The sequence below is a fragment of the Zonotrichia leucophrys genome, chromosome 15 (genome assembly GCF_028769735.1).
Source record: "Zonotrichia leucophrys gambelii isolate GWCS_2022_RI chromosome 15, RI_Zleu_2.0, whole genome shotgun sequence".
NCBI lineage: Eukaryota > Metazoa > Chordata > Aves > Passeriformes > Passerellidae > Zonotrichia > Zonotrichia leucophrys.
Genome location: NC_088185.1, coordinates 12,160,046 through 12,186,900, shown reverse-complemented (window position 1 = coordinate 12,186,900; position 26,855 = coordinate 12,160,046). Strand labels below are relative to the sequence as shown.

At 50.8% G+C, this 26,855-nt stretch overlaps 1 protein-coding gene across 1 annotated transcript in view; it reads left to right on the top strand.

The window, feature by feature from the left end:
* The first annotated feature begins 9,695 nt into the window (after window positions 1-9,695).
* Window positions 9,696-26,855, top strand: part of NOS1 (nitric oxide synthase 1) — an 86,625-nt gene continuing 69,465 nt past the window's right edge. The window contains exon 1 of the mRNA XM_064726692.1: window positions 9,696-9,813. The gene's annotated coding sequence lies outside the window, so the exon portion shown is untranslated. The remainder of the gene's footprint in view (window positions 9,814-26,855) is intronic.

Below are 26,855 nucleotides of genomic sequence, written 5' to 3'. Positions count from 1 at the left end.
AGCAAACGTGGGGATTGGGCTCGCAGATAAATTTCCACCCAGCTGTGCTCAGCAGAGGGGCTGGGGTGGCTGAGCCCGGTGATGGAGCACTGGAGGCTCCTGGCATCTGCTGCTCCCTTTGTTTGCCTCTCCCACGCTGTTTTCCCGGGATGCCACCATCATCCATCTGCCACGCAAACCCTCGGGAAAAGCGGCTCATGGGGGCACCCAGGGGATGGAGCAGAAAATCACGGCAAGTTCACACGGTTTCCCCCCCTCTCTCCTTCCCTCCTCGCCACTGCCCGAGCACTTGAAAGGTAAAATAATGATGGCTGGCCATTAATAAACCATGAGCGCTCCACACTTCTCCCGTCGAGGGCTTTTCATCTTTCAAAGCCTGCAGGAGCTGGAGCCAATTAAAGCAGGCTGAGCCCGAGCGGGGACGGGGCCAGCCAGGGGGGTTTGAGGGGAAGGGGCTGCTCGGATGGATTCTCCCAGCTGGAGAAATGGGGGGATTTGGGGCTAAAGAGGCACCATCGATGCCTCCTTCACTGGGCTCACCGTGGTGGTGTCACCATCTCTTGGATGTGCAAGGAACAGGGTGGTGAAGATGGAGGGCTGCCATCAGTCTGGAGAGGAACTGGTTGGTACTGGTGTGGAACTGGTTGGCACTGGTGTGGAATTGATTGGCACTGGTGTGGAACTGGCTGGCACTGGTGTGGAACTGAGCAGCCCTGATGTGGAACTGGCTGGCACTGGTGCGGAACTGGTTGGCACTGGTTTGGAACTGGGCAGCCCTGGTGTGGAACTGGTTGGCACTGGTGTGGAATTGATTGGCACTGGTGTGGGATGGGCTGGAAATGGTGTGGAACTGGCTGGCACTGGTGTGGAACTGGCTGGCACTGGTGTGGAACTGGGCAGCTCTGGTGTGAAACTGGGCAGCCCTGGTGTGAAACTGGCTGGCACTGGTGTGGAACTGATTGGCACTGGTGTGGAACTGGGCAGGCCTGGTGTGAAATGGGACAGCCCTGGTGTGGAACTGGGCAGCCCTGGCATGGAATTGGGCAACTCTGGTGTGGAACTGGTTGGCACTGGTATGAAACTGGGCAGCCCTGGTGTAGAACTGGTTGGCCCTGGTGTGGAACTGGGCAGCACTGGTGACTCCAGCTCCAGAACAGAGCTGCTGTTGGCACTGCAGTGCCCAGTGCAGGGAGGCTGAGCTCACTCCTGGCTTGTGGTAATGAGATGCCAGCACCAGAACTGAGAAAAATGTCCAAAATATCCCCCAAAGCAGCTTTAACAGCGGCTTTGGAGTGCGGGGGATGCCTTTGGGCACATCCCTGTGGGATCTGTGTGTGTGTGTGTGTGTGCAGGGACAGGCACAGGGACACTCACACGTGGCTGTCACCTCCTCCCTGCTGAGGATGAATCACAGCCCATTAATATTTCACAGGATAAACACCAGGAGTGGCAGAGGAGCTCAACCGCAGGCCGGCAGCTCCAGCTCTCTGTCCCTGCTGCTGGGTGAGCCCACGGCGTCATTCCTGCTTGGATGCTCTTGGTGTGGGCACCATGGGGATGCTCTAACATCAGACAGGGGTACTGAACTTTTGGGGTCACTTGAGATATTAAACCACTGTTGCGGTGCTAATATATTGGAATTAAGCAGAAGTGAGGGTGCCACCTCAGGGGTCTCTTCCCTGACCGATCCATCCCCAGGATGGAGCTGCCCCACGTTGGACGCCAATATATTGAAATTAAATCCCAATATAGCCAGATGGAAGGTGCCTGGGCTCATCTGGCTCTTGCTGCTTGACCAAAGGTGGCAGCTGCAGTGGTTTCACCCCAGAGACAATTTTGGCTGGCTGGATGTGTGTGTGGTGTTTCACCCCACAGACACTTTTGGCTGGCTGGATGTGTGGTGGTTTCACCTCAGATACACCTTTGGCTGGCTGGATATTGCAGTAAAAATGAGGGTGCCACCTCAGGGGTCTCTTCCCTGACCGATCCATCCCCGGGATGGAGCTGCCCCACGTTGGGCGCCAATATCTTGGAATTAAATCCCATTATAGCCAGATGGAAGGTGTCTGGGCTTGTCTGGCCTTTGCTGCTTGACCAGAGGCGGCAGCTGTTGTGGTTTCACCTCAGAGACACTTTTGGCTGGCTGGATGCTGCAGCTGGGTGCTTGGAGGCAAATCCAGGCCTGCGGGAGCTCAGTTTTACATCTGGCAGAGAAGCTTTAAGGCAATGGTGAAGGAAAGGAGTCGGTTCTGATGGAGGGTTTGGATCCAGAGCTTTATTCTGGCCCACAGGCTCTGAATGCAGCACCAGCTCCAACAGAACTCCCTGAGCCCGTGGTTGCTGCTCCTTTAACCCCAGGGAGAGGGGCAGGGAAGAGGCAGGGAGCCACCAAGGAGGGACAGGAGGGGAGGGACAAAGGGACAAAGGACACCTGGATGGCCCAATGCCCCCCCCAGAGGCATCTTTTGAACTTTGCCAATCACTCAACGCCCTTCTGGAATGCCAAGATTGATGGACAGCAGTCAGCAGGGGCAAGGGAGGGGAAGGGAGAGGTTGTTGGCACACCTGAGGAAAGAACCGGCATGACTGAGACAGGCTGTTACATCGCACCACAACCAACCACCTCAGTTCCCACCAGGGAGGGTGGCTCTAAACGTGTCCCTGTGGTGTCCCAGCACTGCTTAGGTCACCCACCCTCCCTCCGGACACACCGGGCTTGTCAGAGACACAAATCTGCCTTGATTTGTGTAATTCTGCCCCCAAATTCAGCCCCAGTTTAACACCTCCGATGCCCCGAGGCGCGGCCGGTGTCACAGGTCTCTGCTCCCCGTGGGACCCGGGGCAGGGCTGGGCTCTGCCCTGCAGCAGCACAAGGAAAGGCTGGCGAGGAGCCGAGCCAGGGGCTGAGAACCAGCGGTGACCCGCAGGAGGTGCCGGGGGGGACACGGGGGACAATCCGGGCTGGCCAGGATCCCGCACCCCTGCCCGGTTCTCCCCGGGCACAGCCCCACAATGGGCCATTGTTCCCAGTCTGATTTATGCTTCCTCCCCAGGCTGCTCTGGCCTTTCTCAGGAGCCGCCAGGAGCTCAGGGCCTTTGAGGCTGGCAAGGGGGTTTATTTACAGAGGCGAAGGAGACAGGGCTGCTGTGGAAAGTGCATTTTTTAGCATCAGTCTCATTACATGATAATGACAATGGGAGGATGCCAGCAGCTCACATTCAGGCAGCAGGCTAAAAAACTTAATGTTATAACTTGCTTTATAAGCTTCTTAACTGATCTCACAAAGCAAAAGCACATTGACAGTAGTTCTATCTAATCACCACAAGCACACGTACTTTTGGTTAAAACAATCTCATAACTGCTGCTTTAACTCTACTCACCGTTTTGCTATATCTAAAGCCTACCTTTTACAACTTTCCCAAAAACCCTCTAATTTTGTAAATTCCCACAGGCCGCTCTTTTCGGGGGGAGCCGGGGTGGGCTGAGCCCCTGCAGCCACCCGGGGGGAGTTCCAGCCTGGCTGAAGCTCCAGCTCTTCATTAGGGCTTGATTAGCTCATTAAGGGCTGTGGGACACGCGGGGACAGCCCGGGCCCCGGGGGGACAGAGCAGTGCCCAGGGCTGGGGTTAATTTGCCACTCGTGTGGTGGCCACCCGGCCTTTAACAGGATTGTGGCTCTGAGCTGATCCCGCTTTGCAGAGCCCCGGGATTAATTAATTAATTAATCAATTCATTCATTCATTCCGTGCCTGGGGGGCTCCAGCAGCTCCCCAGGGAAGGGGCTGCGCTGCCCCAGTCCCCACTGCTGCTGCTGCTGTCCCATTGCTCAGCAGATTCTCTTTCCTCACCTCTATTTTTACGCTGCCCTGGGGACAGAAACCCGACCCCTGTGACTGCCGACCCTGCCGGGCTCCCAGCACAGGATCCTTTCCTCCTGGCAGATCTGGGAAGGAGGAGATTCCCAATCTCCAGCTTTTTTGCCTTAAACGTGACACCTGCAGCCTCCTCCAGAGAGCTGAGCCGTGCCCTGGGCAGCAGCAGGTAGAGAAACTGGCTGAGGGTTTTCCTGTGCCCCAGGATTTTATTTATTCCTGGTTTTTTTGGAGGGACAGGGTGGCTTTCCGTGCCTGGATTAGGGATGGGAGGGTGTGACGATGTTCACAGGGGTTTTTGGAGTGGGGAAGAGACGAGGATCTGATCCATGTTTCAGAAGGCATGATTTATTGTTTTATGATATATATTACATTAAAACTATACTAAAAGAATAGAAGAAAGGATTTCATCAGAAGGCTGGCTAAGAATAGAAATGGATGGAATGATAACAAAGGTTTGTGGCTTGGGCTCTGTCCAAGCCAGCTGACTGTGATTGGCCATTAATTAGAAACAACCAACATGGGCCAATCACAGATGCACCTGTTGCATTCCACAGCAGCAGGTAATCATTGTTTACATTTTGTTCCTGAGGCCTTCCAGCTTCTCAGGAGGAAAAATCCTAAGGAAAGGATTTTCCATAAAAGATGTCTGTGACAGGAGGGGATCAGGGGACCCCGGGGGTGCTGTGAGGTCCCTGTGGGGTGGGGAAGGGTCGGTGATGCTGAAGGAAAAGAATCCCACACTTGGGGTTTGTGCCTGGGCACCTGGAGGGGGGAAGTTGTCCCAGAGGGGAATTGTCCCACCAGGGTGTGGGGGACCTGTCCCAGACATCCCCAGGAGGATCTGGAGAGGAAATCCCTGTGCCCCCATCCTAGGGACAGGGTAGGGGTGCTCTGTGGGACCCCCTGGCTCCATGGCCCCACTTCCAGTTGGTGGAGAGACATTCTGGAGTCCTGGAAGGTGCCAGGCACGGTGGATGAACCTTCAGCCTGAACTTCCATCCTCCTCAGCCACCAGGTCCTGTGGGGACAGCTCAGCTCCACCCTCCTCCAGCCCCACAGCCATGGGGTAGAACCCAGCAATTCCCACTGCCAAAACCATGGAATTCCCACAGCCAGAACCAGGGAATTCACACAGCCAGAACCAGGGAATTCACACAGCCAGAACCAGGGAATTCACACAGCCAGAACCAGGGAATTAACAGAGCCAGAACCAAGGAATTGCCACTGCCAGAACCATGGAATTGCCACTGCCAGAACCAAGGAATCCCCACTGCTAGAACCAGGGAATTCACACAGCCAAAACTACGGAATTCGCACTCCCAGAGCCAAGGAATTTACACAGCCAGAACCAGGGAATTCATACTGCCAGAACCAAAAAATTCCCACAGCCAGAATTCAACAATTCCCACAGCCAGAACCAAGGAACTGCCAGAGCCAGAACCAGGGAATTCACACAGTCAGAACTCAGCTATTCCCACTGCCAGAATGAAGGAATTTCCACTGCCAGAACCAGGGAATACCCACTGCCAGAACCATGGAATTTCCACTGCCAGAACCAGGGAATTCACACTGCCAGAACCCAGCAATTCCCACTGTCAGAACCTTGCCCTTCCTGCTCTCCAGAGCCTCCCTGCACCCTGTGGAGATCCAGGATGTGCAGGCTGCCCATGCAGAGCCATTCCCACCCGGCAGAGCTGAGCTTTAGCTGCTCCCAGAGCCTGGATGTGCTGCTGGAAATGCAGAATGAGCTGGGAAACAGCCAAAGGTTTGGGGTTTGGGGGCTCAGGGGCTGATCCCCTCATTGGAGGAATAATTCCAGCAGCAAATCTCCTATGGAAGGAGTAAGAAAGGAGTCATCCCCGTGCTGGCAGCTGGAGCAGGATGATTCCATGTGGGATTGCAATCTGGGAGTGCTGGGATGCTGCAGGGAGGGACTGGAACCCATTTCATCCAATTTTTCCAAGCTCCTTCTGCACTGGTGCTGTCAAATTTCCCCCACCAGGCCATGCTGCAGGGCTGGGAGCTCCCAGCAGGATTCCTGAAGGAAAATCTCACTCCAGGAACACCTGGTTTTCTCCAGAGGTTTTCCCAGAGGTTGTTTTGCTGGCTGCAGTGGCACTTGGGACCCTGCTCACCCTCTGGGTCTGGTGACACCAAGAGCTTCTGGTGCTGCTCTGTGACCAGGGGACAGCCACCCCCGAGCTCCTGGGTGTTGGGTTTAAATCCCTGGATTGGGTTTCAGATATTTTTGGTCCTGGAAGTCCCATGGGTGATGATGGATCCTTCCTCCACGTGGCCAAACTCTTTTTTGGGATTTAACCACCCTTAACTTATTCCCAGCTGCCTGCTCCATTCATCCCCAATTCCAGCACCTTCCATGGGGATGGCTCCTTGCTCACCCCTTCCATGGGGGATTTGCTGCTGGAATTTTCCCTCCAATGAGGGGATCAGCCCCTGAGCCCCCATCCCCAGACCTTTGGCTGTTTCCCAGCTCATTCTGCATTTCCAGCAGCACATCCAGGCTTTGGGAGCAGCTAAAGCTCAGCTCTGCCGGGTGGGAATGGCTCTGCATGGGCAGCCTGCACATCCTGGATCTGCACAGGGTGCAGGGAGGCTCTGGAGAGCAGGAAGGGCAAGGTTCTGACAGTGGAAATTCCCTGGTTCTGGCTGTGGGAATTGCTGGGTTCTGGCAGTGGGAATTCCATGGTTCTGGCAGTGTGAATTCCATGGTTCTGGCAGTGGCAATTCCCTGGTTCTGACTGTACAAATTCCCTGGTTCTGGCAGTGGAAATTCCATGGTTCTGGCAGTGGCAATTCCCTGGTTCTGGCAGTGGCAATTCCATGGTTCTGGCTGTGTAAATTCCATAGTTCTGGCAGTGGGAAATTCCAGTTTCCACCTGTGTGAATCCCTGGTTCTGTCAGTGGGAATTCCTTGGCTTGGGCTGTAGGAATTCCATGGTTCTGGCTGTGTGAATTCTGTGTGAATTCCTTGGTTCTGGCAGTGGGAAGTCCGTGGTTCTGGCTGTGGGAATTCCATGGTTGTGGCAGTGGGAATTTCTTGGTTCTGGATGAGTGAATTCCCTGATTCTGGCAGCAGGAATTCCATAGTTCTGGCAGCGGGAATTCCTTGGCTCTGGGAGTGGGAATTCTGTAGTTTTGGCTGTGTGAATTCCCTGGTTCTGGCAGTGGGAATTGCTGGGTTCTGGCAGAGGGAATTTCATGGTTCTGGCTGTGTGAATTCCTTGGTTCTGGATGAGTGAATTCCCTGGTTCTGGCTGTATAAATTCCTTGGTTCTGTCAGTGTGAACTTCCTGGTTCTGGATGGGTGGATTCTGAGGTTCTGCCTGTGGGAATTCCCAGGTTCTAGCAGAGAGAATTTCTTGGTTCTGGCAGTGTGAATTCTATGGTTCTGGCTGTGGGAACTCCATGGTTCTGGACGGGTGAATTCTGTGGTTCAGGCTGTGTGATTTCCCTGGTTTTGGCAGTGGGAATTCCATGATTCTCTCTGTGTGATTTCCCTGGTTCTGTCTGTGAGAACTCCCTGTCTCTGGCGCTGAGAATTCCTCGTTCCATGGCTCCAGACAGCACCAGCGCAGTTCCCCAGGTCCTGCCCCCGGGCTTGGCTCCGTGCGGAGCTGCCCGAGGCGCTGGGAGGAAAATGGATTGATTGCCTCATTATCCCTGCTCTACCCCCCGTGCCTTAAATACAACACACCTGCCCTGAGAGCTGCTCCCACACCTCCCACAGAGCACCCTGGGACTCATTTTCCTGGGAAACAGCTCCTGAGTGCAGAGGTGAGTGGGATTTGGGCTGGGGGCGATCCTCCAGGCTGGATCTGTGTTCCAGGGTTTGGGATGCTGCTGGATGGGATAAAGTGTTCTTGGGTGCCTGTTGTGGAGGGGAGTTTGGGGGATGAATGGCTGGAAAGGTTGTGCTGTGCTCCTAAATGGAGGTGGGAATTGTTGTGGATCTGCTCCTCTTGTCATGGGAATAAGGTGGGAAAGGCAAAGGGTTTGCCTTCAAATGTTTGGGAAGCTGCAAAAGCAGCAATTTCCCTGCTGGGAGCTGCCTGTTCCTGCCTGGCTGCAGGGCATCCATCCATCCATCCATCCATCCATCCATCCATCCATCCATCCATGGCTTCCTCCAGTGCTGCTGGAGATGTCCAAGCCCCCAATAAATTCAATTATAAAACTGGAAAAAAGGCCTGTCCATCACTCACAGCCCCTTTTCCTACTGCTCCCTCCTTATTTCCATGAGTCTGGTTGGTGCTTGGGGAGGGATCCTGGGAATTTGGGATTTGGAAGCCACAACTGAGGGCCCAGAATCACTGAACTGCCCCAATGCTTCTGCTGGGAGGTGGCTGCTCAAAAATCCTTCCCATGGAGGTTTGTTGGTTAAATGGCTCTGGGGCAGAACTGCAGGGCTGGATTCTGGTTTTGGGAATGGGAATTGCTGGATTAAATGGCTAAAAGTGGAGTTTGGAGTGAGGGCACGCAGAGTTCCTGCTCTCAGGAGCTGTATCTGAGTCACCTTGGGATGGGAAGGATCATGTGAAGTGTGACCTGCTCTGGAGGTGTTGACAACAGCACTGTGACATCAAAAACTGGTTTTATTTTATTTTTTTTTAGCTCTCAGAGTTAAACTGAGGCTTTTGAGCAGGAGAGCCATGTCAGTGTTGGTGCAATAGGCAGGTCAAGCTCATTTCTCCCTGCTCAGGGCTCTCATTGGGGTTAAAACCTCTTCAATTTAAAGAAGGAAATTGTTTCTGGGGGTGTTCAGGGGCTTTGGAGCAGAACCTGACATGGGATTGAGGTGCAGCTTGTCCTGCTGGATGGGAGAGTTAGAGGGGAGAGGGACAACAGGTCCCTGGCAATGATTTAATCTCCAAGGACTCCTTTAATTAATGCAGCAGCCCTTGGATGCCTCCTAATTGCCCAGGCATGCCTGACTTTGCAGCACGCAGGGGCTGAGCTTGTGCTGAGGAGCCTGGATGTGCCTTTCTGCTCTGCCTCCCTTTGGAGCTGAGAAAAAATCAATGGAAAACCCTTCCAAAGGCCCGGAGAGCTCCGTTATCTCCGATCGACCTCAAACAAAACCCCACTGCACGCCAAGGACAGCAGCTCCTTGCCTGGTTAAAAAATCAGCTTTTCCTTACGGATGGATAAAATTCATTTGGTTTAGGGCAGAAAGAGCCGTGCTGGGGGGTGGAAATGCTATTTCCCTACTCTGCACCTTTGGGAAATGCATTTTAGGGAAAGGAAAGGGAAGGGAAGGGAAAGGAAAAGTCGGTCCCCCGTGGCCCTGAAGAGCTGCAGGGCTCTCCCTGCCTTTCCCTTGAGTTGGGTGCTTGGAATTCAAGCCCAGAGCTTCTCCCATCCTCATCCTCCTTCCCAACCCCACCTGGTGAGACAGAGTCCCCCTGAGCACCCAAAATTCGCTCCCAGCCGTGCTTAGGCAGGCGTGCAGCAGCTTCCAGCCGGGAGAGATTAAAAGTTACTGAATAACCCAACTCCTCCGTCACCCCCGTGGCCGTGCCAGGTGCCCGGGGGGCATTCCCGTCATCCCAAAACCACCGGCAGCGATCCCCACCGTGCCAGCCCTGCCGAGCCACAGGGGATGCGCTGCATGAGCACGGTGGGTCCGGGGACGGGGGCACAGCCGAGGGGCAATGCCACCGTGGCAAGGGCGGCACGCAGGCGGCTGGGCACGGCTCACGCAGCCCTCCCGCAGCTCCAGCGCCGCCTGAGCCCTTTTCCTGCCGCTGCCCAGCGCCTCCTTCCCCGGCTCCGGCCGGCCCCTGCCTCCGGACGAGCCATGGCCTCGGTTCGTGCCTTTTGTTCGCTCTTCCTTTCGGAGCCCGGAGCCCGGGGCTGCGGCGGGGGCGAGCGGGGGGCGCTGCCCGGGGGCCTCTCGGCGCCTCCCTCCGGACCCAAGTAAGGCTGGGGACCGAGGGGACACTCCGGGGAGGTGGCTCGGGGCGGCTGCCAATGTCCAAGCGGGAGTTGTGGTGTTTTTCCAGGAGTGTTTTGTTCGGGATGGGAGCGGTGGGGTCTGTTGGGATATCGCTCCCGATCTCCCGGCTCCGCTTGTTGCTCGCCTCGGACACACCTTTGGAGGGGTGGGCTGGGGGTGTCGGCAGCGCCCTCCTGGCTGGGGGCTCTGCGGGATCATTTTAGGGTGGTGACAGCCCTAAAAACCCGTTCCAGGTGCGCCTTTCTCCACCTGGGCACCTCCAGCTTCTCCTGCGTGCATGGGCCCTGCCCTGGGCACAGCACGGCAGATTTGGGGCAGGTGTGGGGAAGGAAAAACACCCGAAAAGAAGGGATGGGAAGGGAAGGGAAGCATCTCCTGCGGGGAGGCGTGCGCTCCTTCCTCCAGCTCCCAGCTCATCCTGCAAACTGCGTCGGCACCGCAGCTGCTCCGGCTTCCTGGGAAGTCCTATTGATGCCAAAGCAATCCTGGAGAAGGGAGGGGGGATGACTAAAGTTATCCGCGGCCGTGTGCGGCTGCAGATGCGGGGTCCTTCCCCCCCTTGCCGCTGTTTTTTTGGGGAGGGGTTCCGAGGCTGTGATCAAAAGCTGGAGCTGGCGTCCATCTGCTTCTGACAACCTGAGCGCTCGCTGGCAGCTTCTGCATTCAGAGCCTTGAATTCCTCAATAATTAGGAGTTTTTTCGGAAAAAAAATATTCTCCATCTGGGCTTTTTCATGATGGGAATGAAAAGCCAAGGTGGGTGTGGGAGGGGGGCAGGTGGATTTTCAGCCTTAGCAACCCAAATCTTGAAATATTACATCAGCACCGAAGAGGTGTAATTAAGTAGGAAACAAATGAGCCCAGCTAATCTGTTTTGCTTGTTTGAGCTTAGCGGAGTGCAGAAAACAAACAGAGGCTGAATGATGAATGAGACTTTTTATTTATTTATTTTTAAAGGGTTTTTCTTTGCCCGGAGCCCCGAGGGGGGGTTGGGATGTGGGTCAGGAAACGCGGCCGCTCTCCCATCCCCGCGGCTCCGAGGTCACCGGGCCGGGGCTCTGCCCATTCCCCGCTTCCATCGCCCGCTCTGCCTCCCTTGCACGCCTTCCCGCAGGGATGGGGATGGGGATGCATCTCCGAGCCGCTCTTCCCTGTGCCATCAAAGGGAAGGGCACCGCGGGTGGCAGCGAGTGCCCTTTAAGGTGGCACTGCCACCTCAGCTCCTCGGGACACGGGGGCACGGCTGGGGGCTGGGCTTTCTGCAGGAATTGTTGCTTTTGGGGCACCTTTGGGTGCCAGGAGTGAGGAAAAGCTTCGTGGGGACCCCACAGGCTCCGCCGCACCCTCCCCCTGTTTCCCTGTCCCCGGCCACCCCACAAAGGACGGGGGGACACGGCCGTGGCTGTGGGGCTCTCACAGCTCTTCAAAGAGCCCAGAGGGCTCCAGCAGCTGGGATGTGTCCCTGAGTGTCCCCCCAGCTCTTGTGGCATCTCCGTGCTCCCTGTGCCGCTCCCCTGGGAGGGCTCGGGGGGCTGGGGCCGCCTTCGGGGCCACATTTGGGGCTGCACTGGGGCCGCTTTGGGGGTGCCTTTGGGGCTGCTTTGGAGCTGCCTTTGGGGCTCTGGGATGGTTTTCCCCCCGCTGCCAGGCTCCAGCAGTGACACGAGGTGCCAGGAGCAGATGGCAGCCATCGGCCGGGCTGGCTCTCAGATCCCTGTGGCTCCTGGCACCGTGCTGGGCAGCGGCTCCTCGTAACCCTCTCGCTGCCACGCTGCTCTCTGGGGGAAAACTGGGCGGTTTTGGGGTCTCTGCATTGAGTGTTTTGCGTTTGAGCCCCGTGCCCAGCCCAGAGGGGTTTCTGGTTGCTGTTCCTGGTGTGATGCTCCAAGCTGAGGATGGAGAGGAGGAACTTTGTGGGTCTGGAGCGCTGCCCATCAGTCAGTGGTGACAGTGACCCTGTTCCCCCACCCCCCTCCTGCCAAACCTTGCAGAAATGGATTTAAAAGCAGAGGAAAGGAGCAGCTTTTGGGGTCTGAGAGGGCAGGGGCTGTGCCCTGGGTGGGACAGGGGCGGCTGTCACTGTCAGTGTGTGGGGTCAGCCCAGAATGGGGAGCCTGAGGACCCTCCTGGCACCAGACTGCCCCAAAATCACAGGGCAGAGGAGGTGTTCCCAAAATGGGGGAGCCCCAAACCCTGTATGGCAGAGATGATGTTCCCAAAATGGTAGAACCCCAAAGCCTTGCACGGCAGTGATGGTCCTAAAATGCAGGAACCCCAAACCCTGCATGGCAGAGTAGGTGCTCCCAAAATGGGAGAGACCCAAAACTTTGCACGGCAGTGATGTTCCCAAATGAGGGAGCCCCAAAACCTGTCATGGTAGAGGTGATATTCCCAAAATGGGGGAACCCCAAAATCTTACACATCAGAGGAGATGCTCCCAAAATGGGGGAACCCCAAACCTTGCACAGCAGAGGAGATGCTCCCAGAATGAGAGAGCCTCAAACCTTGCATGGCAGTGATGTTCCCAAAATGAGGCAGCCCCAAAACCTGCAGAGGAGATACTCCCAAATTGGGAGAACCCAAAACCTTGCACGGCAGTGATGCCCCCAAAATAGGGGAACCCCAAAATCTGGCATGGCAATGATGCTTCTGAAATGGGGGAACCCTAAAACCTTGCACAGCAGAGAAGATGTTCCAAAAACAGGAGAACCCTAAAACCTTGCATGGCAGTGATGCCCCCAAAATGGGAGAACCCCAAAACCTGGCAGAGGAGATGCTCCCAAAATGGGACAACCCCAAACCCGGCATGGCAGAAGATATGTTTCCAAAACTGGGGAGCCCCAAAACCTTGCATGGCAGTGATGCCCCCCAAAATAGGGGCCACACACCCTAAAACCTAGCACAGCAGAGGTTATGCTCCCAAAATGGGGAAGCCCCAAAACCTTGCACAGCAGAGATGTTCCCAGAATGGGCGAGCCCAAAAACCTTGCACAGAAGAAGTGGTGGTCCCAAAATGGGGGAACCCCAAAACCTTACACATCAGAGGAGATGCTCCCAAAATTGGGGAGCTCCAACACCTTGCACAGCAGTGATGCCCCCAAAATGGGAGAACCCCAAAACCTTGCACGGCAGTGATGCCCCAAAAATGGGAGAACCTTAAAACTTGGCAGAGATACTCCCAAAATGGGAGAGCCCCAAAACTTTGCATGGCAGAAGATATGCTTCCAAAACGGGCGAGCCCCAAAACCTGGCACTGCAGTGATGCTCCCAGCGTGCCCACCCTGCTCAGCGCCCCCCAAAACACCCCTGACTCTTCCTGGGCTCCCACTCTCTTGGCCGTGCCCCACCGGGATCCCCCCACACCGCCGGCTCTCCCCTTGCATTCCCTGCCCTCCCTCCCTCCCCCGGAGCAGCCAGGAAATTGGGAAGCGGCCAAAATGAACCAAGTTTTCCCCTTCCCTCCTGGGTGACAATTCCAAGCCCGCAGGAGCTCTGTGGCCAGCAGCCAGCTCTGGATCCACAGCCCGAGGGGAGCAGCAGCCCCTGCCTCCCGCCAGAACCCGCACAAGCCCTCCTCTTGTTGTTGTTATTCTTATTATAATTATTATTACATTTATTTTAAATTCTGTTTCTCCTCGGCCAGGGGAGGGCTGGAGGGATTTATTGGCTGTGCCTGCCTGGTTTCGGCAGCGCTGCTGCTCTCCCCGAGTCATCAGAGCCGTTCTGGAAGGGAGAATTGAGCAGCTCGGGAGCGGGCGGTGTCCTCCTCGCCCAGCGAGGCTGTTTATCCTCCTCGTTCGGGTTTCAGACGAATAAATTTGCCAGACAACAATGATATTAGCCTCGTCTCAAAGACTTTATCAATTTGCAGTTGTCTCTCCGCTGATAGTTTTTTATTGAGCTGTCTGAGATGATTTCCAAAGAGAGGGCTGCAATTTCAACTATTAAGTAATTTGGGAAAGCAATTAGTGTGAATCTGGAAACTCCCTGTGTTGCTCCTGAATAAATCAACCTCTCTGCGAGAGAGAGAGCCGTGCTGAAAGAGCCCGGGCTGATTTATGGGAAAGGGGGGTTTGGCCAGGGAAACAGCAAGGAGAGAGTTCCTGGCCTGGAAAACTTCAGTGCTTTGGTGGTGCTGTGGTTCAGGGGGGTGTTGGGGGTCCTGGGAGCTGGGATTTCCTCGGGGGTGTCCCCTCCTTGGACCCCCAACTCCAAAAGGATTTCCTGCTAAAAGAGGTTCTGGGTTTGCTCCTGCTTTGGTTCTCCTGGGGGAGCTGGAGAGGGGTGGAGGGGATGGGGGCAGGGAAATGAGGGAGGGCAGAGGAGATCCCAAATCCTCTAGGATTGCTCCATCCATGGGGTTGAATCCAACTCCTAACTCCCAGTGCTGAACTGGGGCAGGGTTGATTTGGATGAGATACAAGGAAGATGTTTTTGGGATGAGGATGGTGAGGCGGGGCTGCTCCATCCCTGGAATGTCCAAGGCCAGGTTGGACAGGGCTTGGAGCAGCCTGGGATGGTGGAAGGTGTCCCTACCATGGCAGGGCAGGAATGAGATGGGCTTTATGTCCTTTCCAACCCAAACCATTCCATGATTCCATTCTCTGCTACCACAGGGCTGTCAAGGCCTTGCCAAAGTGAGCTCTCACAGCCTGAGCTGCTGTTCCTGATCCACAGAGCTCCTCCCTTCTCCTGGGATCAGATCAGGGCCACTGGCCATGATTTACACCTGAGAAATCCCTGCTAGCAGCTCCCACATCCATCCCAGGTGGGATCCTCCAGCAGGATTTGCCCCATCCCCTCCCCAGAGCAGCCTGTGCATCCCTGCTGGACGATGGGTGATGACATTTCCCTTTTCCCTGGGCTTCCCTGGTCCCCAGCATCCCCCAGGGGCAGGAGCAGCTCCTCAGAGCACGGGGTGAAGCACAGGGACCATCCCAGCCCTGCTCTCCACTCCAGGGTCATCCCAGGACAATTATTGTTGGCTGCAGGAGCACGGCTGGAGAACCCCCCCCACTGCAGAGTTTCTTCTGTTTGGAGCTTTTTCCTGGTGGCTGCTGCTTCCCCCTCTGAATCCCTCCATAATCCACTAAGGGACCTCACATCTCCCTTTCCTTCTCCTTTTTTTTTTTTTTTTTTTTTTTTTTTTTTTCCTAAAACAATTAGCTTGGCTCAAACCCTCTGCAATCCATCAATTAATACAAGCTGCAGCAGTAAATTAAAGGGAAACAGGAACAACTATGCTGGGATTAGGTCACTGAAACTATAAACTTTGGAACAAATCAGATTTCCTTGGGAAGGGAAATGGACAGCAGTGATATGTCAAGCCCTGAGATGAGACAGGCTCGGAGCAACTTTCCAGAGTCTCCTGACTTGGCTGCTGGATGCCAGAACTTCTTCCCCAGGGGAAGTTTTGGGTTGCCAGACCCCGTTGCTGCTGCTGGAGACTTGGATGGCCAAATAAACAAACAAGGAGAGAGGGAAAGGGCTGGGGAAGAAGCTGCAGGGACACTTTGGGTATCAGGCCCTGCTCTCCACCATGGTTGTTGTGCCCTGCTGAAAGGTGGGATGTGAGAATTCCCAGTGACAATCTCCCAGTGACATCCCAAAGGTGGGATTTGTTCATTCCCAGTTCTCCCAGTGACATCCCAAAGGAGGGATGTGTTCATTCCCAGTTCTCCCAGTGACATCCCGAAGGTGGGATGGGTTCATTCCCAGTTCTCCCAGTGACATCCCAAGGGTGGGATTGGTTCATTCCCAGTTCTCCCAGTGACATCTCAAAGGTAGGATTGATTCATTCCCAGTTCTCCCAGTGACATCCCAAAGGTGGAATTAATTCATTCCCAGTTCTCCCAGTGACATCCCAAAGGTGGAATTAATTCATTCCCAGTTCTCCCAGTGACATCCCAAAGGAGGGATGTGTTCATTCCCAGTTCTCCCAGTGACATCCCAAAGGTGGGATGTGTTCATTCCCAGTGACATCCCAAAGGAGGGATGTGTTCATTCCCAGTTCTCCCAGTGACATCCCAAAGGTGGGATGTGTTCATTCCCAGTTCTCCCAGTGACATCCCAAAGGTGGGATTGGTTCATTCCCAGTGACATCCCAAAGGAGGGATGTGTTCATTCCCAGTTCTCCCAGTGACATCCCAAAGGAGGGATGTGTTCATTCCCAGTTCTCCCAGTGACATCCCAAAGGTGGGATTTGTTCATTCCCAGTCCTCCCAGTGACATCCCAAAGGTGGGATTTGTTCATTCCCAGTCCTCCCAGTGACATCCCAAAGGTAGGATTGATTCATTCCCAGTTCTCCCAGTGACATCCCAAAAGAGGGATGTGTTCATTCCCAGTTCTCCCAGTGACATCCCAAAGGTGGGATGTGTTCATTCCCAGTTCTCCCAGTGACATCCCAAAGGTGGGATTGGTTCATTCCCAGTGACATCCCAAAGGAGGGATGTGTTCATTCCCAGTTCTCCCAGTGACATCCCAAAGGTGGGATGGGTTCATTCCCAGTGACATCCCAAAGGTGGGATGGTTCATTCCCAGTCCTCCAGTGACATCCCAAAGGTGGGATGGGTTCATTCCCAGTTCTCCCAGTGACATCCCAAAGGTGGGATTTGTTCATTCCCAGTTCTCCCAGTGACATCCCAAAGGAGGGATGTGTTCATTCCCAGTGACATCCCAAGGGTGGGATTGGTTCATTCCCAGTTCTCCCAGTGACATCTCAAAGGTAGGATTGATTCATTCCCAGTTCTCCCAGTGACATCCCAAAGGTGGGATTTGTTCATTCCCAGTTCTCCCAGTGACATCCCAAAGGAGGGATGTGTTCATTCCCAGTTCTCCCAGTGACATCCCAAAGGTGGGATGGGTTCATTCCCAGTTCTCCCAGTGACATTCCTGTCCAGGGCAGGGGATGGTGCTCAGGGGAGGCAGGGCACCCACAGCTCTGTGCCAGCTCAGGGAAAAGGGGATAAAAACCCTCCCCAAAGCCAGGGTGAGGGGCACAACAGGGATTCCTGTCCTGAGGGATGAGATCCTTGTGCTGGATCTGTGGCAGGGCTCAGACAGATGGGTCAGAGACTACCAATGCTTATCTGCTGTTTTAGGAAGACTAAAGTTTTGTAGTAATGTTAATCTAATCCTTGTAGTAATGTTTACTACAAGGATTAGGTTAAAATCACGTCCACAAACTTATGCATATTACAACATCTCTTGCTTGCAGAGTTTAATGAAATTTTCTTTTTCTGGTAAACCTGTCTGATTGAATCTTCTTGCAGTCTTCAAAGTTCCAGGATGCCAAGGCATCCTGTTATCCAATCTCCAGATCCAAAGTTCATCAGCTGATAGTGTACCAATATCCCAACATTTTTGGACAGAGGGACAGGGAGACATCACCTGGTTGTGCAGGTGCTGCCCCATCCTGGATGCTGCCAACCCTCCCTGGCCAGGCTGTGCCCACCCTGGGGGCATCAAGGTCAACAATGACCCTGGTTTAAAATGAAAATAAGGATGATATTGTGACTTTTCCTTCCAGCTGGAGGCAGCTGAGGATCCCAGAGGATCCCTCTGTGCCGGAGGGGTTGGAGCAGGGTGTGACAGTGGTCACAGGGAGTTCTCGGATGGGGAAGAGATGAGGATCTGACTCCATGTTTCAGAAGGCTGATTTATTATTTTATGATAGATATTACATTAAAACTATACTAAAAGAATAGAAGAAAGGGTTTCATCAGAAGGCTGGCTAAGAATAGAATAGGAAAGAATGATAACAAAGGTTTGTGGCTCAGCTCTGTGTCCGAGCCAGCTGACTGTGATTGGCCATTAATTAGAAACAATCACATGAGACCAATCACAGATGCACCTGTTGCATTCCACAGCAGCAGATAATCAATGTTTACATTTTGTTCCTGAGGCCTCGCAGCTTCTCAGGAGGAAAAATCCTAAGGAAAGGATTTTCCATAAAAGATGTCTGTGACAGCAGGGCTGTGCACCCTCCTGGCAGGACAATCCCAACCCCTGAGCTCCAGAAACCGCTTTTGGCCCCAGCTCTTGGCTTCAGGAGATGCTGCAATCTGAATTCCTGAGTGTTCATGAGAGAAACTTTCCCTGCTCTCTGCTTCTCCCTCCTCTCTTCCCACAATTTTCACCGCAGGTTTGCCCTGCTGAGATCCTTGCCCTGGCACCCCGTGGGCACCAAGGCTCCTTTTGCTGCCCCCAGCATTTAACCCCTGCCCACCACACCCCGCAGCTCCGGGCAGAGCCTCGTTAGCGCTGCAGAACCTCTGCTGGAACAGCGTGGGAGCTGCAGGGCTCAGCCTGAGAAAAACAACCCAGCCCGGCCTTTCATTCCCTCCTAATGAGGCGTCTCAGCATCCCCGGCTCCTTCCCAGCATCCAGGTGGGAGCAAACACCGAGCTGCGGGGCTGGGAAAAGCAGGGAATAAATTCACATTTTAGCAGAGGTTTGAGTGGCGCAGAAATTCCAGGGGGAAATGGAGTTGCTGCTCGCTGGGTTGGCATCCCCAAAATTCCATGGGGTTCCCCACAAACACAACCTGAAACATTCCTGAGGGAAGCAGGGTGGGGACACCAGGATGGGCTCTGGAATCCCTGCACAGAGGGGAATTTGGTGGGACCTTGGAGCTGATAAACCTCAGGGCAACTCTCATATCATAAGTGAACTCTGCAGGGCTGAATTTGGTTCGAATTGTAGTTAACACCTCCCTCCATGCCAGAGTTAGCTACCCCAAAAATATGACTACCCCTTGCTCTATATTATAGATTATATATATATATATAATAAACTCTCATATCTATATACATCTTATATTTATATATAAAATATCATATATATAGTATATCATACATATATATAAACATTAAAATTTATAAAAATTAGTTGTCTATTTTATATATAAATAATAAAATATACATTAATATATAATATATTTTAAGATTATATATATTAGAATATATAATATATATATATTTGGTTCTAATTGCAATTAACACCTCCCTCCATGCCAGACTTACCTACCCCAAAAGTATGACCACTCCTTGCTTTATATTATAGATATATAGAAAATATATCTATATATATCTATACTTGTATAAAAAATATAATATATATAAATTATAAACTATTATCTATATATATTATAAAATATATATAGATAATAATATATAGAATATATTAATTATAGATATAATATTATAATAATATAAAATATAAATATATAGAATAATATATATTTTAAGGTTATATATATTAGAATATATAATAAATACATATATTTGGTTCTAATTGTAATTAACACCTCCCTCCATGCTAGAGTTACTTACCCCAAAATACGACCACCCCTTGCTTTATATTATATATATACACATTTTAAAAATATATCTGTATATATCTATACTTGTATAAAAATATAATATATATAAATTTATATTTTCTATATATAAAATATAAAATATGTATATAGAATATAGAATATAGAATATAGAATATAGAATACACATTAATGTACACTTTATAATATTTTAATATATTATGTATTAGAATATATAATAAATATTAATGCATTTTATTTCTATAAATTTTATTTTATATATTTTATATTTTTGTATATTTCATATATCTATTATGTTCATTATATTTTTATTGTTATTACATTCTATTTGTATATATATAATTTATTGTAGAAATAATAATTATTATAATTGGAATAAGAATAAGAATAGAATAAGAATAAGAATAGCTAGATCATACTCTGAGTGTGCTGAGGCAGATTTGGGGGATCAGATCCTGTTCACAAATCTCTTTGGATGCATTTTTGCAGTCAGCAGCAATCCTTGAACACCCTCACAGTTTTTAATTAACGTGTGCATTAATTATTTCCTCACCTGACAGTGTGGGCCCCTCAAGGGCAGGGTGGGGAGTGCTTTAGGATAAAGTGAGGGTGAAATAATTCCCCTTTTTCCATGAGAGTTGGGGTAGTGAGCAGAGGAGAGAAGGAGTGAGGATGAGGAGCGTTGGGATGGAGTAAAGCAGAGTGATGAGAGCCCAGTCCTGGCAAACTTGGTGCAAAAATGTCCTGTTTTAATTAGGAATATCCCAATTCCTATTGATGAAACCTCTCCCTGCTCTGAGGGCAGGAAATCCAGGCAAATCCTGCTCTGGGCTGGAGACTTTCCTAGAGAACACCTGGAGGGAACATTTCCCTGTTCCTGCTGCTCCTGGAGAACATTTCCATGTTCCTGCTGCTCAGACACTGCCAGCAGCTGCTGTAGGAGAACATTTCTCCTGGGTTTGGCCGCACCAGCCTGGAGTGAAAATTGTGGGAAGGAGGGTGCAGAGAGCAGGAAAACCCAAAGCAGGGATGGTTTCATGAGCTCTACACCCAATTTATTGCTCTTTAACCCCATTTTCCTGGCTCTGAGTGGGGACAGGGATGGGAAGAGCAGAGGCATTTCAGCCTGGGCTGGGATGTTCTGCTGGCCCCACAAAATTTGGCTTTTTCCTTCACCTTCTCCTCTGGTTTATATTTTCCCACCCTCATAACAAGAGCAGATCCCAGGAATTGTGTTGTAGTTTCCAAACAAAAACTGTGTAGACTCCCAAATTGATGCCAGGAGGAGCTGAAGCAGCTTCCAGGAGCATCTGGATCCTGCTTTGGGAGCAGCAGGCAGGGAATTCCCAGCAGGATTTGGGTAATCCAGGGTGTCCCTGGTGCTTCCAACATCAACATCCCCAATTCCCACCTCTGGGGAGAATGGGCAGCTTGGGAGAGGCCAAGACAGAAAAGTGGGATTTGCAAGATGGGATAAATCTGAAATAAACCTGGGATAAATCTGGGATAACTGTGCAATAACTGTGGGATAAGTCTGGAATAACTCTGGGATAAGTCTGGAATAATTTGGATAACTCTGGAATAACTGTGGGATAACTCTGGGGTAACTCTGGGATAAGTCTGGGATAAATCTGGGATAAGTCTGGAATAACTGTGGGATAACTCTCAGATAACTCTGGGATAATCTGGGATAAATCTGGGATAATTCTGGGATAATTCTGGGACAATTCTGGGATAAATCTGGGGTAAGTCTGGAACAACTTGGATAAATCTGGAATAACTGTAGGATAACTGTGGGGTAACTCTGGGATAAATCTGGATAACTGTGGGATAAATCGGATAAATCTGGAGTAACTCTGGGATACCTCTGGGATAACTCTGGAATAACTCTGGGATAAATCTGGATAACTCTGAGATAACTCTGGGGTAACTGGGATAATCTGGGATAAATCTGGATAACTGGGATTAGTGTGGGATAACTGTGAGATAAATCTGGAATAACTCTGGGATAATCTGGGATAAATCTAGAATAACTGTGGAATAAGTGTGGGATAAATCTGAGATAACTCTGGGTCAACTCTGGGATAACTGTGGGATAACCTGAGATAACTATGGGATAAATCTGGAATAATCTGTAATAACACTGGAATAATTCTGGAGGAATTCCGGGATAATTTGGGATAACTGTGGGATAAATCTGGGATAACCTGTTCAAACCTCTGCCAGCAGCACCCACCCTCACACCAACAAATTCTCCACCTTCAGCTCCCCTCTATCTTGCCCTCCCTGCACCCACCTGAATCCCAGTTTTCCGTGGCTGTTTGTGGTTTTCTTGGGTTTTTTGGGGGTTTTTGGGGTTTTTGGGCAGGGAGGTGGCTGCAGGGAGAGCGGGAGGTTCAGACACTGGCTAATCCTGTTAGGAAGGCAGTGGTTATTGCAGGGCTTCCAGTGGGACCTGCTAAATGAACCGTAATTCTGTAATGAGATTTCCTTTTCCCGGCCAGACTAAATGTTCCTGGCCACTGGGAATAGGAGCTCGGGGAGAGGAGGAAAAATAAAGAGAGAGAAAGAAGAAGAGGAGGGGGAGCCTGGCTCAGGCTGCTCTCCCTGGTTTGCAGAGCTCTGGCTCTTGTGGCTCATTCCTGCACCTGGGACAGCAGCTCAGAGCCAGAGGCGGCCCTGAACAAGAAAAACACCTCTGAGGTGGTTACAGCATTCCAAAACCTGGAGAAAGTGGGAGAGACTTCTTCAGGAGAGATTTAAGCTGGTCAGAGTGACCCCAAGAAAAGTTAGAAAGTCTCTTTTCCCAGCCTGGTGCTCCAAGAAGGAGTCAGGGCTCTCCATTTCTCGCTCTCAAGGTTGTTCATTGTTTCTTATCTATAGAAAATTTTCTCCTGCCCTGCCGAGGTCCATCCAGCAGGACAGTTCCAGGCACTCTGCCTGCCCCAGGGCAGTGTTATGTCTTTATACTAAAAACTACATGTACAATGTTTACAATTCCTTCCCAATACCTATCACCTGTGTTAGACAGTGAGCTTCTACTCTAAACCAATCTGTGAGTGCCAACATCACAGCAGGAGATGGAGGCCAAGAAGAAGAAGGAGAAAGGCTGGACACACCCAGTTCCCTCCATCTTGCCTCCTGAACCCCCATATCAAAACCCCAAAATCTACTTTTCCACCCCGTGATAACTTCACTGTTATTCTACCTAAACTGTTGTGGCTTGCTGATCTTCATCTAAGGTTGGTAATTTACTCCATGGGTCATAATCAAACCCACAGGTGTTTTGGGCTCTGTGCCAGGGTCCCTGAGCCCCCTGGCAGGGGTCCTGGATGTCCTGGACAGCCAGAGGGATGTTCTGGGTCCTGATAAGGAAGGAGCTGTGAGGGGAAAACAGGCTCTGGAGAGGGGGTGATCTCCTTGTGGGAGAGGGGAATTACACCATGGTGTCCAAAGGGGTTTATTCTGATTTGTAGCTGCAGAATGGAGCAGTGAGAACTTCCTGATGTGTGATCATCACCCTGGGCTGGGGCAGCTCTGATCCTGTCCTGGGACACTTTTGGCACTGGGGTGAAGCCGGGCAGAGGAGAATGGGCAAACAGTGGGATTCAGGTGAAAACTCCTGCAGGGACTGGGATCTGCTCAGAGTTCATCAGGCCCTTAAATCCCATCCCATTCCACCCTACTATGGTAGTGACACCTCCCACTGTCCCAGGCTGCTCCAGCCCCAATGTCCAGCCTGGCCTTGGGCACTGCCAGGGATCCAGGATGGGCACCCTGTGCCAGGGCCTGCCCACCCTGCCAGGGAACAATTCCCAATTCCCAATATCCCATCCATCCCTGCCCTCTGGCACTGGGAGCCATTCCCTGTGTGCTGTCCCTCCATCCCTTGTCCCCAGTCCCTCTCCAGCTCTCCTGGAGCCCCTTCAGGCCCTGCAAGGGGCTCTGAGCTCTCCCTGGAGCCTTCTCCTCTCCAGGTGAGCACCCCCAGCTCTCCCAGCCTGGCTCCAGCCCTTGCAGCATCTCTGGTGCCTCCTCTGGGCTCTCCCCAGCAGCTCCAGGTCCCTCCTGTGCTGTACCCAGGGCTGGCTCCATTTCCGTGGCAGTCTCAGCCCAGCTCCCAGCAGTGCCCCAGTGCCATCCCAGCTCTGCCATCCTCTCCCTCCCCTCTCAGCCTTCAGGTGTCCCCACACTCCCCAAATTTCTCTCTTTTCACCCCAGATTGAGAAGCCTCTCTGGGGAGCAGAGTGGGGTTGGGAATGCTCCAGGCAGGGAGAAATGCAGTATTTTGTATCAGCTCTTTCCTTGCTTGATCCTGTTTGTGTTCAGGGTTTGTTGCTTTTCCTCCTGGCCCTTCTTGCTCTGATTTTTTCTGTCTGTGGCAAACAGAAGCCTTTGGTTTGCCCAAAGTTCCTCTGCCTGTGCTGCTCCACTGGGGTGAGAGTTTTCCAGAAATTCCTGGTGGTCCTGGAAACCCCTGGGCCCTGTCTCTCATCCAGGTGAGAAAAGAAAAGAAAAATATTTGGGTGTTTTTACTTTTCCCTTTGAAATTTGGCCCTGAGGGTGCTGCAAACCCTGTTTTTTCTGTGCCTTTATTCCCCATTTTTTTTTTTTGTGGGAATTGGGGAGGAATTGGTTTTTTCCAGCCTTTCATGGGCAGTGCTTTGCTGGTCCAAGGTGGCCTGGCTCTTGGTGAGGTTGTTTTTCCTGTTTTCTGTGGTTTTAACCTTCAATCCCTCCCTTGGGCTGCATGGATGGGCACCTCCTGCTCCCAACTCTCATCCCAGCTTTTTCCAGCCCATCAGCTGCTCCTGCTGCAAAACACCCTGGGATGAGGAGGGGAAAATAGCAATGCTAAAAATAAAATAAAATAAAATAAAATAAAATAAAATAAAATAAAATAAAATAAAATAAAATAAAATAAAATAAAATAAAATAAAATAAAATAAAATAAAATAATTTTTTAAAAAAATTAAAAGAAAATAAATAAAATTTTAAAAATAGAATAAAAATGAAATAAAATGAAACTAAATGAAATGAAATAAAATAAAATGTAAACAATAAAATAAAATAATAAAATGAAATAAAATAATTAAAAATTTTAAAATAGAATAAAATTAAATAAAATTAAACTAAATAAAATAAAATGTAGACAAGGAAAATAAAATAAACAAAATTTTAAAATAGAATGAAATAAAATTAAATGCAAACAATAAAATAAAATAATTTTTAAAAATTAAATAAAAAGAAACGTCAAAAATAAAAAAATATAAAAAATGAAATGAAATAAAATAAAATATATAAACTAAAATCAAAATAAAATCAGTGGTTTGGATGCCAGCTCTCCTTGGTGTCCTGAGCACCTCTCCTCCCTCCTGTTCCTGATTATCCCATACTGGCCCAGAAAACCTTGTGGGGCTGGGTCTGTCCAGCCCGTCCATCCCCCTGGCCAGGCTTTACCCAGGACCCAGCCTGGAATCAGCCATTCCAAAGAACTGCAGGGCGTTAAGGTGAAGGGAAAGCTGGAAATCAAAGCAGGCAGGGCTTTCCTGGCACGGAGAAACAGGATATCCCAGGATTTCACCTCCTCCCACCAGGATATCCCAGGATTTCACCTCCTCCCACCAGGATATCCCGGGATTTCAACTCCTCCCACCACAAACTGGGCAGGATCCCGGAGCAAGCGGTGGGAGCAGGGAAATCTGGGGGTGCCCAGAGTGGGATCATGAAATGGTTTGGGATGGAGGGAGCTTAAAGCCCATCCCATCCCATCCCATCCCATCCCATCCCATCCCATCCCATCCCATCCCACCACCCTCCACTATCCCGGTGTGAGAAACGCCCCTCACTTTAAAAAATATAAAAGATTTATTAAAACTTTATCAAAAATTATGAGAAATAGCCACTCACTTTCCATAGTTTAGGAAGGTTTATTAAACCTTGTCAAAAATGTTTAATTAATTATTATTATAAAGGCTTAATTAATTATTATATATAATACATTATATGTAATATATATTTTATATACTATATAGTATATATTGTATATTATTATATATTTATTCTATATTATTATTATTTTATTTTTTAATTGAATTTTTTATTCCTATTGAGGTTTTTTAGGGCCTGGCACGTCCAAAGCTACTTCTGGACCTTGGTGCTCAGCTCTCTTGGCCAGGCTAGTGTTTGTTGGCCCAAAGTGGTTTGGGTGGCTGAGAAGTTTAAATTCCTTCAAACTCCAGCAGTGTCAACATCCCATTAAAGCCGTGCCAGGAATAAATCCAGATTCCAGATTCCATCCCAAAAATCCCACCTTGCCCTACTCACTGCTCCCTCCTCCTGGTGGGATGCCCGAATTCCCTGTTATATACACTTTATATACATTTTATTTTATAATCAAATATACATTTTATTGTCTGGGTCTCGCAGGGAATCGGAGCCTCTCCCTGCAGGCCAGCACCCAGGCACTTTGCTGCTTGGCGCTGGATTATTTTTATCATATTATTTTTTCCCCTCCTTGCTCCTCTTTAGAAATGAAGAAGTCGGCAGCAGCTGTTTCTGCGCTCTTGGCTTTGCTTTGTGCCGGTTTTTTTGCAGCGAATGCTGTGCAGATTTGGCTTATCAGGCTCGTCAGGCTGCTCCACTCCTGCCCGGCCCTATTTACCCAGAGCCCCGGCCCTTTCCTGCCTTTGTCACCACCCACCCCAAGGTGCTCCAGCGATAACTTCTCACTCCGGATTAGGGATTTGGGGCTTTTCAAAAGAGTCTTTAACACACAGCCCTCAGAAATGTGTCACTTGGTTAAAAAAAACCCCAAAAAACAGTTTAAACCTCGAAATTTAGTGCTTAAGGGTGACACAGGAGTGATTTTTCTGCTTTGTAATTACTCCAAGAATTGATCTAAAGGTTCAAAGGTGCCATTTTGGGGGCCTGATCCCGCTGGGAAGGAACGGGGCTGGAAATAGGGGCTCAGATGGCACAAAATCCCGGGAGCTGGCTGGTTTTAGCTGGCTTTAATGATCTCGATTCCGCTGATTCCAGTGGAGCCGTGGAGCTCTGCTGCTGCTGCTGCTGCTTTGGAGCATCTGCCCCCAACCTCCAGCTGCTGGGGATGGCTCAGCTCAGCCCCTTGTGCTGCAGAACAGGGTTTGCATCTGAATAACCCACGAGTGACTCGAGCCCCTTTCAGGCTGCTCAGAGAGGTTTCAAAGCAGGGTTTTTGTAAAATCTAAATTACGCCCCGGATTTACGAGGAGTCCTTGAACTTTGGGGTGTTTGTCAGGCCTTCAATGCTTCCTGAAAATGATAATGAGAGGGATTTGGATTTTGATGGGAAGGTGGCAGGGCTTGGGGCTGGGGGAAATGTGACTTTTTGAAGGGAAGGGGTTCATATTTTGAAGTAGAATTTTAAAAGAAATGCAAGGGAAGACAGGCAGGTCCTTCCCTGCCCTGTAACAGCGGCGAAACATGAATTCATCCCCCTGGAATTTCTTGTTTGTGCGCTCCCATAATCTCATTTCTTTGGTGTCTGTATGAAGCTCGAGATAGTTGAACGCCAGGAGCCAAATTCTCTCGGACTAATATCTTTTTATTAGATTTGCTGCGTGCGTGTGTGCCCACGTGTGAGAGAGAGAGATCGCCCTTCATCACCCACCTCGTGCC